Source organism: Pithys albifrons, chromosome 19, assembly GCF_047495875.1.
Source record: "Pithys albifrons albifrons isolate INPA30051 chromosome 19, PitAlb_v1, whole genome shotgun sequence".
Classification (NCBI taxonomy): Eukaryota; Metazoa; Chordata; class Aves; order Passeriformes; family Thamnophilidae; genus Pithys; species Pithys albifrons.
Window position 1 is genome coordinate 8,301,934 of NC_092476.1, and position 17,231 is coordinate 8,319,164.

Here is a 17,231-nt window from a genome sequence, read left to right on the forward strand (position 1 = left end):
TTGATGCATGTCAGACACGAGCCAAACCCAACATCTGTGAAGCAGCAGATGAAAGGCACCCCTTGGGGAGGGAAGACTCCGGGAACCCCCCGGGGACCCTCCTGCTCCTTCAGCCAGCTGGACACCGTGCGTGGGCGGCCGTGGGACGGGCTTGGCAAGGGGCGGCAGCAAACTGAGGGCTCAGAGACACTGCACTGATGCCACACAGCTGCCACAGCCTAGGACACTGCAGGCAGGTGGTGTAAGGACAGCCACGGGCTCGCCTGAAACCTGAATCTGGGCGCTGGCAATCCTCATTTAGGATTTGGGACAGGGATATCTAGGAAACTCATGTTTCCACTGCAGACATACAAGGGTCAAAGAACCCTCACAGAGGTTGAGGTCCTGGCCAGACCCAACAGCTCCATGCCTTGCTCCGTGGGAGTGGGATGGTGGTGATCTAGGAGAGCAGAGCTGATCCTGGAGTAGGATTGGTCATAGACCTGATGCTCAACAGCTACACAGAGCAACTGGAAAGAGACCAGAAGGCTGCACCTCTGCCATGGCCACCTGTCAACAAATCCAAAACACTGGCAAACTACACAGATGCACATGCAATCAATGGCAAAATGCTAATGCTTGCAGGGTGAAACCAAGAAACACCCCTCAGATACTGGGAGCACCAAGCCACCTTTTGGTGATGGTGTAACTAGCTGTGCAGAGCTACATGCACCCAGAACACCAGGATATTGTGGTGGGGATAACTCCCCTTCCCTCCATACAGCAGACACTGGAAACACCATGGGCTTCCAGATTTTGTTGGATGTGTTTATGCAAACACAGAGAGAATGTTCACAGCAGAGAACAGTGGTGTACCAGGGTGTGAAAGCAGAACCACCTCCTGGGCAGCTGAGCATCCACAGAAGTTTTGAAGGGAGTAATGTGGACCAACTAACCTTTTGATTTTTGGGAGCAGCTATCTTAGAAAATTGTGCCTGTAGGGAGTAACAGTCATTTTTAGATCTGAAGAGTGAATTTATAGCTCCTGGTTAAGTACAGCTGGCCGGTAGGACTGCAGCACGCGCAGCCTCTGAGGCCTCTCCCCTTGGCACACAGAGCCAGTGACCACAAGCTATGGAAACCGATCCAACCTGCGGAGGAGGTGGCAAAGCCACAGTTCTCCCTTCCGAGGGGACAGGAGGAGTCAGGAGGGAGGGAGTCAGCAAAGCCAGGACTGGATGCAAACCCAGCATGGCCCAGGCACTGCTGCTTTTTTCAGCTCCCCAGTCATTGCCACCATGGGATCCACCAGTGTAGCTCCATGCTGCTTCCACTGGGATTTGTGGGTACCAGGGAATGTGAGGCACAGCTTGATCTGGAACTTGGAAGGAGCATCCAGCACCCTGGAAGAAGGCTCAGATTGGCACACAGCCACTGTTGCAGACCCTGCAGCACCAAATTGTAACTAAGGGACAATTCCTATTATTCAGTTGCAATCATCTGCACCTGGCTGGCACTGCCAGGTCTGAGCTGGAGTCTGTCCCTCGCATCCCTGGGCATTGGGGTACACTTTCAGGCTGGCCACCAGCCGAGGCCCACCTACCAACCAGTTATGTTTCCTTCTCAGCTTGCAATTCCACTTGTGTGCCAACAAACACAACCTAGAAATAGCAGAGTATGCTTAACTACACTTCATTAGACCAAATCCATCCAAGAGCCATCAGAGAGGTGGCCAGGTGCCTCCTGAGCACACCAGATGCTCCAGGCTTGAACTCTTTTACTCAGGTAGGGAATAAACATATTTCCAGAGAAAAACAAGACAGTGATTCCTGCTCTGGAGTGAGCACCAAGCCATAGGCACAGGTCCTGGGCACACATCAGGCACAGGTTGAGCTGTCCCCGCTTGCCATGTGCGCTTCCGTCCACACTCCCTGCTTGCTTCCCCTCCCTGCTCCGGAAACGCTTCTCTGCGGCTCACCCCTCCTGGCTCTTTTATTCACAAGAGATGGATGCTCCAGGGCTCCCCATCGCTGCTTCCCTTCCCATCTTAATCTCCCAGCTGCCGCAGGCTCTGGTTGCTGGCATTTTTGGGCTGGGATGCAGTAAGTCCATCCCAGAGGTCAAACTGTGGTGCCAAATCCACAACATCAAACTGTTGCCCATGAGCTCCTGTGCCCCACAGATCTGGTGTGAAGTTGACCCACCACCCTGCTCCAGCTCAGATATGTGCAGCCCTTGCATGGCTGGCAGTCCTACATCCTCATTTCTCCAATCATGTGAGACAGCAGCTCTAAACCCCTTACAGAAATCTGCAAGGAGGTGTTAGGCTGTTCTCCTCCATGTTTAAAAAGATGATCAGATTTTGGCTTGGGCATGCAGAGGTCTCTGGCCACACAGCCCCAGTGGGATTGGGGCTCCCTTTGTAAGCAGCTTCCCCTGGAGCTGGAGCAAGAGCTGACCCCAGAGCAGCCCCTCCTCAGTAGGGACAGCCCCATTGCAGAGGAATCCTCCTGCATGCAGATGCCAGCAAAGCTGCTCCATCAACCAGTCCCACACAGCCAATGCCAGCAGCCAGCACAGTCCTTGCCCCCTCAGACAGGCTCAGGGTGCCCATGCTCTGGGAGATCTGAAGACACCCTCAAAACTGATTCCATGGGAGGTCTGAGGATGGTACCCCTCCCAATCCCTGTCCACCCACCCTGGATGATGGTGCTCAGCACAGGAGGGACATGGAGACCCTTCCCAGTCCCTGGCAAAGAGAAAGCACCCTTCATCCCTGTCACCACTGCTCTGCAGAGCTCTGTGCTGTGAAAACAAAGAGGCAGGTAGTGCTCCCCAAACTCAGCTTGTCCAGAAAACCCTGCAGGAGGAATGAGTCTGGCCAGGCCCCGCATGGGAATCAGGAATGGGCACAGCGCACAGCAGTGTGTGCCCAGGGCCTCTCAGCCTCACAGTGGGGCTGATGCCATCCCACGAGGCACTGCCTGCAGCTACGGCAAAAAAAGAGCATCCTGGGGGTTGCAGTTGAGCTTTCCTTCCTTTTTTTTTTCCTCCTCTTTCTTTGCTTTTCCCCCCTTTAATTTTTTCTTGGTTTTGTTCTTTGAAGGATAGGATTTTTTTTTAATTTCTTTTTTTTTCTTGTTGTTTTCTTTCTTTATCAAAGGCAGCTGCGCCCCAGACGCCCCACGAGCCCGTTTGCGGGGGACAGCAGCCGCAGCCCGAGCAAGGGGGGCGGGAGCCCGGACCCTCGGCGGGCAGGGGCTGAAGAGGTGGCCCCGGAATGGGCAGAGGGTGAGGGGGTGATCCCCCGGGATGGGCAAGGGGTGCCCCCCCGGCCACAGCCGCTATTCATCCCGGACAATGCCGGCAGCGCGGCCAGGCGGTGCCGAACAACGGCCCCTCTTGTGGGGCACAGGGGCGAGAGAGGCAGGAGGGGGCCAAGGGACGAACCCCCCGCAGCACCCGGGTACCCCTGCCCCGGGGGGGGACCCTCCACACCGCGCTCCGGTGCTCTCCTTGGGAACGGCGCGACCCTCCCCATCCCGCACTTTCAGGCCCTTCCCCAGAATAATTCACCCCAAAAAAGCGGTTTCCCCCCATCACAATCCCCCCTCCGCTGCCCCCCGGCCCCGCGGAGCCCCCGCCCCCGGGCACCGGCGACTCACCCGCGGCGGCGGCGGCTCCGGCAGCCGGCGGCTCCCGCCTCCTCCCGCGCTGCCCTCCGCCTCCTCCCCCATCGCCCTTCCTCCTCCTCCTCCTCCTCCCCCATCACCCTGCCTCCTCCCCCTCCAGCCCGGCCCGGGGTGGGGGGGGATGGAGCCTCTTCCCGGGAAGTTGCTTCGCCCCGGGCGGTTTCCATCCCCTCGCCGCTCCCCAGCCCGGCCCGGCCCGGCCCAGGGGGCCCGCAAAGGATGAGAAGAAGAGGAGTTTGGGGACACGTCCCACGCCATGGGGACGTTCTGCCACTCCTGAGTTCACGCAGAAGGTGCGGGATAATTCCAGGGGGAAAGCGAGAGGCTGGGACAAACAGGGCCGCCCCACCCCGAGAACAGCCCAGCCCACCCACTACTCCAGGGAAAGGGGCAAGGTCCCGGCCCCATCCCCAAGCACAGGGATACCTGCCTTTTCCTTTCGAGCATCCCGAAATTCTCCCAGCAGGGCCCCAAAGCAGTCTCGAGTGGGTGTGAGCAGCGGGAGCATGGACTTAACTTTGCTGTGCAGCTGGTTGAAAATCCCTGGGCTGCATCTCACATCTGTCGGGGACCAGACGGCAATTTACACCCACGGGCATGGCTCCTCTCTAAACTGATGTCAATTAAGCTAAATAAAGCTATTAGCTGTCTCGATAAGCCCTTTCTGCCTTATACCTTGCTCCCAGAGGTTCCCCACCTCTCTCTCTCCCACCACTGAAGGGAGGGGCCCAGCCTCAGGAAGGAAGACATGCTGTGCATGGGGTCAGGCAGGTTGAGCTGCACCACCTGGCCCTGCTCCCTCTGACACGAGGGGTCCCAGCCACCCTGGTGTGGGGCAAAGCCCCCTTGGTGATGGGCAGCAGTGATGGCAACACACCCAGGGGCAGCCAGCCCGGAGAGAGCCCTGTAATGCTTGCACCGTCCCAGCTGCAGGACCGGGAGCAAGAGGGGCTTTCTCACCACTCACAGACAAGATAAAGCCAACCTGCCTCTTTTGGACTCCTGGTTCTGACATGTTACTTTGATCACACCCCTGTGATCTCAGGGTACTTTCCCCCCAGCTACCTGCAATTCTCAGACCTGCATTCCCAGAGAAAGGTCTGCTGGTGCTGAAAGGGTTAAGACAGATTTGCACATGTGCAATCTTCAACACCCAAAGGACACCATTTCCCACGAACAACCCATGCACTGGACTAGTACTTGTACTTCCTTTTTGACCTATTATCAACATCACCAGCCTCTGTCAGACTTCTGCTCGTGATGCAAACCCTGCCACCAGCAGCACCACAGCCCACTCTGCCCTGTCTCCTGCCTGTGCTCTAGTGTGGCTGTCACCTTCCTGTCTGCACTTCCGGACCACAAGCAGGGGTGAATCTTCCTCCACACAGAGCAGCTGCCACACATCAGGCTGGCAGCATCCCCTCCTGTGATGCCCAGCAAGGCTGGCATGGGCTGCCCTGCAAACGATTTGTGCTCAAGGGAGCAAGATTCACATACCACCACTTGAGTAAGTGCCACAAATACTAATTTCTGAGAAACCTCCACTCAGCATCCAGGCAGGAAACCCAGCCTCAATCTGCTTATGCTGCAGCTGCATGCAGCTTTCTGCTGGATTACACCACTTTTTATGACTTATTAAAGCTTTAACCCCTATCAATGGGCATTAGTGTTTTAATCTCCCTAATCTCTGGGAAAATCCAATGCTAGATGCCAAACTGGGCTTGCCTGAAGAGCAGTTGGGTCTGTCTGCAAGTCACTCCAGCCTTGCTTTAGCTGGAAGAAGGCAGGAAAAGGCTGCACTGTGCTCACTCAGGTGCTGTGCTTGCATGAAGAGTTCAGGAAGGATCTCAGGTGCATGTGGGCTTTGCAGATATGATCTGCATGTCCCTGCCATTAAGCAAACCACATCTGTAAGGCTGTGCAGGTGTTTAGCATCCAGTATGGGGTTCACTTGCCCAAACTGAGATCAGCAGAGGCAGAGTGAACACGGCGTGCTCAGCCACGTGAACCAATCCCTCACCCATCAGTGTTTTTTTCACTTTGAAACCATGGCCACGTTTTAGTCTTGCCTGTGAGGGGAAAAAACATAGAAAAGTTCCCCCCCTGGTTGTTGAAACTCTGTACAAAGACACTTCACAGAATCACAGAAGGATTTGGCTTGGAAGGGACATCATCTTATTATTACGTCCCTGCCATGCCCAAGCCTCATCCAACCTGGCCTTGGACTCTTCCAGGGATGAGGCAGCCACAGCTTCTCTGGGCAGCCTATGCCAGGGCCTCACCATTGCCCAGGGAAGAAACGGGCAGGATGGGAACTCCCCGATGTGTACAAGTTGTTTCTCGGTTAATCAATAGCAAATATTTTGTTTCAAATGGAATCTCATCCTTCCCAGGAGAGACAGGAGGTGTGGGAGCAACTCAGAAGAACAACAAAGTAGCATTCTTGGCCTCACAGCAAGTACACACAGGGCTTTCAGAGCCGTCTACGCCTCATGACAGCTCTTAGTATCTTGCAACTGAAGTGAAATATTAAGGAAGTCTCCTGCCCTGCCTTATGCAGTCCTATCCGTACTACTTCATGGGATATCTTTGCAGGTGAAAGCAGGTCCCCATGTAACAGCCACATGCTCAGGGCAGCAGGGACAAGGCCCTGCATTAGCCTGGCAGGGCTCACTGGACAAGGTGGTCCAGCACTGATGCTCAGGAAAGGCTGGGAGGCTCTGGGAGGAGCAGCAAGGTTTTCAATAGTACCTGATTTGGGGGGAAAATCCTGACCACAGTCGTTTGCACTAGAAAACCACCTGGCAGTGGGGCTGTTCCCCAGTCACACCAGCCCTGCTCTGCCCCAGCAGCACCACAGTTCTCCCCTGTGCCAGGCAATGCTCTCCCCTGTGCCAGGCAATGCTCTGCCCTTGGCTAGCACATACTCCAGCTCCAACCATAAATCCCTAGCTCTGAGGAATAACCAAGATCTGCAAATGAAGGCAGTTTCACCAGGACCAACCAGCCTGTGGGCAGACCTGCCAACTGACACATTTCACCCCAAGCTGCCCAACTCTAAGAAAACATCAAACCCCTTGAGCACAGGCAGCACAAGCAGGACATAGTCTTGCAGGAATGCTGAAGGGACAGTTCCAATTTTACTGCACCACAGTGATCCCCAGTTAAAAGTGCACTGTTAGGCCTCAGTAAATAATTTTTATTGTTTTAATATTGCTGTAATGCTGACTACCTGCAAGTCCCCGATGACTTTGACAGACAGCTGGAAATCCTGCCAGCTATATTTATAATCTCAGATCAATAGCAGAATGAAAAGCACATCCAGAGATCTTGGTAAAACACCAGGAAGCTCCCTGGAAGGCAGCATGACCAAGAAAAGGACATGAGCTTGCAGATCACAAGACTAAAATCTAATTTTTTAACACTGAAAGAGACACCATCACACAGCAGGAGCAGAAAAGACACCCCATTACCAGGAACATCTAAAATCAACCCTAATGTTCTTCTAAGAGCCTGGGTACAGGTCTGCAGCTGTTCCCACCTGGGAAGGGCTCTGGCAGGCAGCACCATGGTCCCTTCGGCACGTGCTGAGTAACTCTCCAGATCTCTACGACCTACAGGTCAATGACTTTTCCTCCCCTCTGGCTGTATTGAACTCTCAAGTCTAGAGATGATGCTGTTTTGTTTTTTTCTTTCAAGCTACCTGGCTTTTGGACTGAACAGCTTCTCTGAGCAGCCCGTGTCAGAGACACACCCCTGTTGGTATCCCACTGGTTCCTTCATAAAAGCTCTTTGGTGGCTTAAATCTCCCTAGACAGAGAGAGCAGTGGACCAGCAGGTAACAGGGGCACAGGTGCTGCTGGGAGCATCTCAGAGCCCTCCAGGGCAGGGACATCCTGAGCTAGCACAGGGAGCAAACAACATCAACCCCTCCATGCCTTGGCCAGGAGCAGGAGCCAAAGCCACCAGCACCACTGCACCATGGCTGTTCTGTTGAACCCACGTTACATTCAGCACCAGGACTGTCCCAGCTTCCACTGCACCGAAAACCAGAGGGTCCTGCAGCCGGATGCCCCCAGAGACCACTCCCATTCTGCAGGAAGGAAGGAAGGAATTACTTCACACGCTGTCATCAGCCATCACGCGCAGCTGGCACAGTGTCCTTGGAGTGAGTCACTCAGTCCCCAGGGAGGCCGAGCCTCAGTTCCCGGTGTCGCATCCCAGCAGTGTTCCTGCAGCAGCCTCCCTTCCTCTGGCACATTCCTCCCGCAGAGGATTCGTTCACTTGAGCAGGGAGGGCAGGAGACTCCTTGCCATGCTTGACCAATTCGCCCTTTTCCAAAAGGGAACAGGCTATGCTAGGGAGCTACGCTGGAGTCACAGATACTTAGAAAAAAGCAAGAAAGAAACCCATTCCTTCCCATATCCTTTTCCTTTGCAGGGGCACTGCTTTGGGTACTGACATGCCAGTTTGGACAGACATAAAGCACACCCAGCAGATTCCAGGCACTCCTGCAGGCCTCAGCTCCGAGCACAGGTTTTGCTCAGCAGGGCCTGGTCTGCCTTGGCACTGAAATGCTGCTGCTCAAGTCCCCAGGACAGCTCTGCAGATGGCACAGCTCAGCCATGCCCAAGGAAATGCACTTGGCTGCTTCAACTGTTGCCTCTTCCTTAGTAGCAATCCCCCTCTCTCCTCTTCAAGGGAACTCCCCAGACACCTCCACAGACTATCACAAAAGACAAATACCCCTGAAAAGGGTAAAGCAAACTTCTCTTATCTCACCCAGACAGCAACCCAGAGTCCCACTCCACAAACTCCTGTATTCTGCCCTGTGGAGAGAGGGGGAGCAGATGGAGCCTCTGTGTGTCTCACACATCAAGGGGCACCTCAGAGAGCCTCAGAGTCCTCCATCCAGAGCTGTCTCTGCTCCTCTCATCACCAGCAACAGGGGTAGAGGATGAGTTTGGTGAAAATTAATCACCTTTGCAAGGTGGGAATGACAGGGAGTGAAAAACTCAACTGCCTGGGTCACCTCAAACACTCTGAATAGTTTAAACTCTGTTTCATCCTGAAGTAGCATCTCCTTTCTAGATGGGGAGATGAGATGCCCAGGCAGTGACTCTCCTGGTACAAACCAGGCTGCAAGTGTCCAAAGGACTGGAGTGTCTTAAGTGTTCCTGCAGACCTTCTGAACATACATGCTCCCTGCCAGCAATGTGATGGGTAAGTGTCTGTGCAAGCTGCACATAATGGGCCTTTCTCCATCCTTTGTCTGCTGCCCCTTTTAAACCCATAAATTCCATTTGGAGGTAAACCTTGAAAACCTTGAAAAGAAGGAAAACTCCATTCAAGCTGCCAAGCTGCCAGTCTGTCTCCTGCAGCTTAATTAATAGCAACCCATCCCCAGCAAGCTGCTGCAGCGCCAGCTGTCTCCTCAGATAGAGGTGCCTTGCTACGAATAATAGTGCTTTGTATTTTGATGGGAAAAGGTCAGGAGGACAGCGGGGAGGAGGAGGACGGGTGGGAGGGAAAAGCGTTGCTTCCCTGCAGTTCCCGATGCTGTGAGTGAGTCCCACTCAGTCCCCATCTGCTCCTGGGGTCAGATCTGGGAGATGGCAACACTCCTCCAACAGTCTTGGGGCGAGCACACCCTGACAATCAGTGCAGAGAGGGGCATAGGGAGAATTCAGGCCTGTGGCCTGCACTCCCACTGATACTGGGAGGCCTGGGGGAGCTCCTCCTGATGCCACTTTGACATGGTCCAGGACCCCCTGTAGGGAAATCCCTGCTCTGCTCTTATCAGGAGCCTCCCTGATAACAGCACAGGATCTGCACTGCAGGGAGCTGACGCTATGTGCCCTTACCAGCTTTTCCAGACCATCAGAAAGATGTTCCCTGATGCAATTTGGCTTTTGCGTAAATAAATACACCAAACCAAGGCCCAGAGCAACATGGGTGAACCCAAGGTGATGCACCAATGCAGCACAGTGGGGGAAACCAGGCAAAATGGACCCAAAGCTTGACTATACAGCAGGAAATGCCACAGCCCACAGCCCCCAGGGCACGGCTGTGAAATCACCTTCATTCCTGCTTGGCCACAGCAGATCATAGCCCAGCACCAAGCACCAAACCAAGATGCCTTCTTGGATGCTGGCCATGGGAGCCAAGGGTTCCCAGGAAACGTACAGGCACTCTCTGCCCTGCTGCTGGCTGGTTATTTTCAGCCCTCCAACATTCTTGGCAAAAAGGAGGGTCCTGCCCCAGCACCATGCCAGCACTGGGCTGGGCATTGGTGTCTTGGGGAACACCACTGACCCAGTCACTGCTCTCCAAGGAGCACACAGGCAGCTCTCATGCTCTGCCAGCTGGCCCGGCCTCTGCGCTCGCTGTCACTTTTGCCCCCTCCTTGTCTCACCCGTGTCCATCTGTGCCATTTAGGCAGCCTGGGGCTGCCCCAGCATGGAGAGGATTCTGATCCCAGTGCAGCACTGGGGAAGCATCTCCCCTTCCACTCATTTAAGAGAGAAAAATTGCCAAAGAAACACAGCAGAAAGCAGCATTAGGGCAGGTCCCTGTCGCACATACATGTCCCTTACCCAGGCACCAAGGCTTTGCACTTCAACCCCCCACTGTGTGGGGGGAGGGCACAGATCTCAGTGCTCCTGCTTCCACCCAAAACCACGCCAGGAAAAGATCTCTGCTGCTCAGCAAAAGGCCATTCATCACCGGGACTGTGTGGGATGACAAAGGGTTAACCCACTGCAGCTGGGCCAGAAATACATCCAGGACAAAGAGAGACTTCATGTCACCCGCATCCGCCCAGCAAGAAGAAAAAGGGGCCTTAATCCGATTTTCAAAGAAAATGTGGCTTTTACAGCCTCGCCTGACCAGGGCCCTCCAGCAATTCTGCGTACACGGCAAGAGTTAACCCAGTTTGAGAAGAGGCCAGAAAATGGGAAGAGAAATCACTTTTTCACAAGTTTGAGAGGAGGGAGAGCTGGGTGGAGGCAGCTGGACCCAGGCAGCTTTCCTGCAACAGGCTCAGGGGGACAAGGATGTCTTAGCTTAGCAAAGTCTGATGGCCCCAAAACACTCCCAGAGCAGCCAGACCTCAGCAGTGGTTTTCATGGGATTTAACAGGGACTGGAGAAAGCACCACTGCTCAACTCCTGCCGAGCATTCTCCACCATAGCAATCACCAGTGGCATGGTGAGGAACCTGTGAGCACCCCAACACTGCCTGGCATTTTGGGGATCACATCCCAGGATGGCAAGGGTGAGCCAGCATGAGCCAGAGATCTTCAGGGTGTTAATGGTAGAACTCTACCAGGACAGGAAACCCAGGCAACAAAGCCAGGGATGCTGCTGGGAAGCAGACAGTGCTCACATCCACTACAGAGGCAGCTGAACTGTCTTTGCTTTCATCTCCCAGCTGACACCCAAGTACACATCCCACAGTGCCATGTCCCTCTCTGTGTTACAGCATGGCCCCAACAGCTACATCCCTGTGGCAAACGGGGCTTGTCAGGCTGGCCCCTTTGCCCCAACTCCTGTTATCTCAAAGTGCCCACTTCACTTGTGCCCACCTCCTTTCTGCCAACTTCCCTAGGGATTTTCGGACAGATACTCGTAGAATGCCACAGAGTTGTATTTGCAAGATTAACTCTCTCACTCCAGTTTCAGTGAATATTTTTTAACAAACAAGGTAGCTTTACCATACTCTTCTCCTCAAAGCACCTCCCAAATTTTAGGGATAAATTAAATTAAGTACAGTTGTATTCAGCCATAAGGTCACAGCACCCAGCAGGCATAACCCCAGGACAGCTGGCCTTCCCTTTCTCAGCTCAGCCTTTCCCAAGAACTGGAGTAAAGCTCAGACACATTATCCAGGAATCAGCAGCTCCAGCACAGGTTTCACCCAGCCCCAGCACAGCTTCAACAGCATCAGGGCCATACGGAAATCACAGCATTTAAAACCACAGGCTATAAAAATTCCACCGTGCTCAGAGAGGGGAAGTCTGGATTCCCTATGGAAAGGCGTCCAGGAACCACCACTGCTGGGTTATTAACTACCAAGCCATTAGACCCTGCCACATCTGCATACCTGTGCTCTGGCCAGCACATACCAGCAAGAGTGTATGTGCTGAATGGCTGTGAGGTCAAACACACTCAAACACCACCATCGAGCTACCCATGAGCCTCACAGGTATTTTGACCCCAACATGGAAAATGATAGATAGCAACTACAATCGCATGGAAGGGGTCACAGCTCCCAGGGCTATCGCAGTCCTCTGTGTGCTCCAAACTTATCTATCTCAACATGTACTTATGTGCACTCAGAATGCCCTTACATACAGCAGGGCACACTTGCTTGACAGTTGTACTTTTCCTGGATGCTGTGTCCTACAATCTGGAATCACCTGGATGAGGTGATGGTGTTTATGGGTTTATGAGTAGCCACAATTCTTGGGTTTGGGATTTCACAGGGTGGTGCTTGGGTCTCAAAACCAAAGCTCAAGCCACCACTGCCTGCACATACAAATCTCCCACCCACCAGTCCAAGCCCACCTATCTCCCAAGAGAATTCAGTCAAACCAACCAACTGCCAAGAGCACCAGGGAACCCAGAACCCTCAGCACATCTCCAGCAACAGTGTAAAATTCCTTCCCACCCTAGAGCTGCACCACTGGTCTGCTGCATCTGCCACACCCACCATGCACAGCAGCAGGAATTCAATAAAATTAAGCAATTTTAACCCCAAACTTGCCTGGCACTATGATAGGTTGTCCCTCCAGTGCTCTGGTTCTGCAAATTGACCCTTTAAAGCAGTGTGAGCAAGCCCAGTATGCTGTGCAGGGCATGTGGCAGCTCAGCAAATGAAGGGCTGAATGTCCGTGGCTCCAAAGAATGGTTTGGAGGAGAGATGGAGTGACCTGAGATTTATGGAAAGGCAGACATGATGCCTATGAAATCACCAAGAAATCCTATATAAACAGCTTGGTGCATGCTGCAAATCATGACACAGGGCAGCAATGCTGGCCCCATTGGAGCCCAGCTGCTTCTCCAGCCCCAATCTGCTCTGGCAGAGACAAGATTGTCTGAGCACTGAATATGTCAGCCCAGATCCATCCCGGATGCTTCTTCCCTAAATGAAGTGTGGTCACACCAGGATGGATATAAAAAGCTTGGCCTCAAATCCTCTGGCATGGAGCCTTTCCTGCATGGAAAAGTAGACAGGAGCAGTACGAGCAGGAGTGGGACCCCAGGCTGCTTCCAAGGAGTGCAAACGTGCCCAGCGACAGTGAGACACTGGGATACAGCGGGAAAGGGTGATTCCGGGGAGCATCCACTGACCGGCTGTCCCAGCATCCCCAGACTCTGCCGGACTAAGGCAAGTGGGAAAACCCTTGGTAAATCCAGAGGGTTCCCCCTGTGTCACCTACACATGACATGCCACGGTCACTGGGCAAACAGCACTGTGAGCAGTGGAGGAAGAATGCAGCAGGGCTTCTCAAATTATAAGAAAAAATTAAAAAGAAAGGGAGCCCACAATCAGTGTGAGGTTGCCAGCTGGGCCGCTTTGCAGAGCTCCAGTGCTGCGACACAGCACGGGACATACAGCGGCGGGGACCGCACATCCATCTCCGCGGGACCGAGCGCGGCGTGGCCCGGTTGCCGCCCCCGCAGCGCTGATCCCAACCCGACCACCGCTTCTTCTCCCGCCGCCGCAGGGCTGGGAGAGCCCCCGTGCTCCCCCCTGGATCCGCCATCCCGAGGCCCCCCAGCCCCGTCCCCGCGCACTCACCGGCGGCAGCAGCTCCAGCGCGGGGCCGGGACGGGGGGCGGGAGGGGTTTGGCCGGCGCTGGTTCAAAAGAGCCAATTAAAGAGAAAAGCCGCGGGAGACGCTCTCGGGGCGGGGGCAGGCGAGTCCCACTTCAGTGGGCTGTGCCACGCGTGGGGACAGGGAGCACCTGGCACCCCCCACAACCCGCTCCGGGGCAGAGGGTCCCTCGGACAGGAGCCTGAACATTATTCCCCCCCAGGAGGGATCAGGTCTCCCCTGGCAAGCAGCCAGCCATGCTCATGTGCCCTGTCCTCATGGTATCCCCAGCCTGTGGAGTCTCTGTCGCCATGGTGGCTACATTCCAATCACGTCACCATGTGACCCCCTCCCCATGCTGTCCTCATCCCTTTTGATGTCCTCATCCCCGTGGCATACCCATCACCACAGTGTCCCCATCTCTGGGGCATCCTCACACTCCTGCCCTTTTTGGGGGGCTGGGATGTCCCCAGGCCTCTGGGTGACACCAGCACACACCACAGGGGGACATGTGCACTGGGAACAGCTTTCAGCTCAAGTTTTGGGGCTGCTGCGAGTGCTGGGGCAGGATGAGTTAGAGGTGGGGAGAGCAGGAAGTTGCTTTTGGGAAACACTTTCCACAGAGGCACTGAGAGCTACAGAAAAGGGCTGGGGAGAGGGAGCCCTGCACCCACCAGTGCGTCTGAGGATGCTCAGAAGATGGGTTTTCCCCAGTGCTCATCAGGACAAGGGGCCACCAAACACCAGGACGTTCCTGTTCCACATCAGCTCACAACCAGTTTCCAGAGTAGAAAGCAGGGAGGCAAACACGGGCTGCCAGACCTCCCTTACATCACCAGACACGCTCTCCATGATGCCACACAAATCCATTTGCCAAAAGTAATGTAAGAGCATCTCCAATGCAACCAGCATTGCCCACACAGATGAGCCCCATCTCACCACGTGAGCATTTGCAAACCACACCGGGCCCCTCCAGCTGGGGCAGGGCTCCCAAACTCTGCACAGACCACAGCACAGGCAGCACTCTCAGCCTTGTCTGCCATCACCAGCAATCAGGGTCCCTTTTCATCAGGACTGTGGGAGCTGGGCAAGGACAGTCTGCACCAGGGTCCCAGCCTGCTGGGTGCTGACACCCCAGGGAGCCCCATTGCCCAGATCATGTCAGGGTTGCTGCCACCCCTTTTCACCTCCAGGTCCTGTCACCGGCTGCTGTGACTACCCTCTCCCATCCTCTGCCTGCTCCAACCCTGCTGCAAAGGCTCAGCCCCACACATCCCACTCCACAGCAAGCCTGAGTGGGTGGCAGAGCCAGCTCTGCCTCCTCCCTTAGCACAGGTCCTGACAAATCACTCTGCTGTGATTGTGCCTGTCTCTGGTATTCTCCCCTGCTAAGCCACTGCTCTATTTTCCCCCTCCTTACCCTTCAAACCCCCATGTACTCATGGCATGGCCACACTCCAGCTTGCCCAGTCCACAGCTCCCCACTGGCATGGCTGTGGAGACCCAAGCGCAGCCCTTGCCACAGCTTTTTATTCCCCGAGGCTGGGGAGAGCTCAAGCAGAGACTTACTCAGTCAAAGGATGATGAAGAGGACAATGCACACTGTCTGTGAGAGCCAAGGATGCTTCAGCACCTATTTCAGCTGCCACCTCAGCCAGTCTCCCTCCAGCTTCTGAAAAGTTTGCTCAATTCCCTTCGAAAAGGTCTCACAAAGCAGATCCCTCCTGGCTCTCTGCCTCCCTCACCACCAGACATGAAAAGCACTCCAGTTTCTCCCCGGGTAACGCGGGTAAAAGCCTCCAACATCAAAGGCACCACACGAGTTCTCGCCCCCCACCTCCCGTCCCTCCCAGGCAGCAGTGCCGGGGCTGCCTCCCTTGAAAGCTCAACAGCTCAGTGGTTGAGGCGCCAACTGTACTCAAAACACAGTTTTGAGTTTTTTCTGGTGTTTCTTTTTAAAAACTCAGCCACAGACTGGGGAACTTGGGGGCAAATCTGAGCCAGGCTCTCCTTTGGGGGCAACACAAACAGCGTGGTACCAATGGGGGTTTGCTCAATGTCTGGTGTGTGGTCACCCAAGAAAAAGGGGAGCAAAAATATTCCCTGTGCCAGTCCTGTCTGCTCGTTGCCCAACAATAAAGGAAGCCACTAAGCATCCTGAAGCAAAACCACAAGCACCCTCCAAGTGAGCAGATTCCCATGGATTTCTCAGCAGCCTCTGCAACTTCTTCCCTCCATCTGCAGAACAGAAAAAAAATCTCCCCTCCTTTGCGAAGCACTTTGATATCTGCACAGCAAAGCAGGGAGAGGGAGGGATGTTTACCATCCTGGAAACAGGGAGCAGCCTTTACACCCAAAACAACAAGGCCTCAGCACAAAATTCCGGGGGAGAGGGAGCAGTTGCAGATGCAGCAGGAATAGCCGTGGATTCAGAAAATGAGGAGGACTAGAAAATAGCTTCAAACACCCCAGGGATTTCAAAAAGTCCCAGGACCACATGGTTTCTTGGCCCATTTCAGAGTGTTCCTCATCCCTTCATCCCACACAGACATTGTTCCTGCCAGATCACCGCCTGCCCGGGAATGTTAGGTTCGTTTTATTGCTGGAACATGGAAACAACCTTCGTTTGCAGGGGGGAGGTGGGAGGGCTCTGCCGTTTAACACTTGGCTGCGCTCACGCTGTGATTAATATCACCCGATGCACAGATACCAGATGTTCTTGGGGCAGGCTGGAGCATATCCTAAATTGCACCAAGATGGAATTTTTGGGCAATTTTCAGGGAGTGCTGAGTGCAGGCACTAATGGGAGAGCAGAGATTTACACAGATATGCAAGAAAAGAGAAGCCTGTGGGGTTATGGCACTGGTCATAACCCCTGGGCCACTTGCAATGCCATGGACTGCACTTGAAATCATCACCTTGTCATTTTGGGGGCAATTACTCCAATTTCTGTTCTTCAGTGGACCACAAGCCTACTTAATCTGATTTCCACATGCTCCATACCCCTGCCTCTCTTGAACCCTTGGAGCTTTAGTTCCAGGAAGGAATTGCTGGCACAGGAACAGCAAACAGCAAACACTGGTAAGGCTGGACCTCTCCATGCTGCTTCCCCAGGGTCCCACTGCAAGTCCACTCCAAAGCAATCACTCTGAACAAGTGCCTCACTCTACCAGCAGCTTCTCCTCCTCACTATGGGGAGGAGTGCCTGGGGTCAGCTTCATGGGTGTCCATTTAATTAGAACCAAATCTTGTTGTGCTGGAGATGGATTAATTCCAGCTTTTTGGAGGCCATGCACTGCCCTGCCATTCAGCTGACCTTGATCAGGGTGACTTCTGGCACATTGCTGGGTGCACAGTGATGGGGGCATTGGCTCAGAACAAGTGGAGCTGAGACCAGAACCTTGTCCCTCTCCAGCATGACACAACTAAACATTTACTCTCGGATGGGGAGCACCTCACTGTGCCAAGCAGCCATGGAGCAGCAAAATCTCCCTGGACCTCACTGCAGTTCTGCAACCACAGAGAGACTCAGCCAGCAAAAAATGAAATCCAAGTAAGGAGAGAATCTGCTGGAGTACCTTCAGCATGGTAGAACCATGTGATGCCCAAACCCCTCACCATGGGGTTTCAGAGACTTCTCTTTGTGCACAGTTCCTTCCTGCTGATCCCAGACAAAGGCCATGGCTGATTCCTTGAAAAATTAATTTAGGCAGTACCTGAACCTGCTGGTTTTCTCTTT

The 17,231-nt window shown here is 54.2% G+C and overlaps 1 protein-coding gene across 8 annotated transcripts in view; it reads right to left on the reverse strand.

Annotated features, from left to right (window-relative positions):
- Window positions 1-17,231, reverse strand: part of SEPTIN9 (septin 9) — a 146,638-nt gene that overhangs the window by 22,170 nt on the left and 107,237 nt on the right. Inside the window, exon 1 of one of the 8 annotated variants that reach the window (XM_071573401.1) lies at window positions 15,062-15,227. The exons of 5 other annotated variants lie outside the window; for them this stretch is intronic. The gene's annotated coding sequence lies outside the window, so the exon portion shown is untranslated. Of the gene's footprint in view, window positions 1-3,644; window positions 3,707-13,476; window positions 13,500-15,061; window positions 15,228-17,231 lie in introns of those variants that run through there. 2 more of the 8 variants (XM_071573402.1, XM_071573400.1) reach the window with 2 other exon arrangements.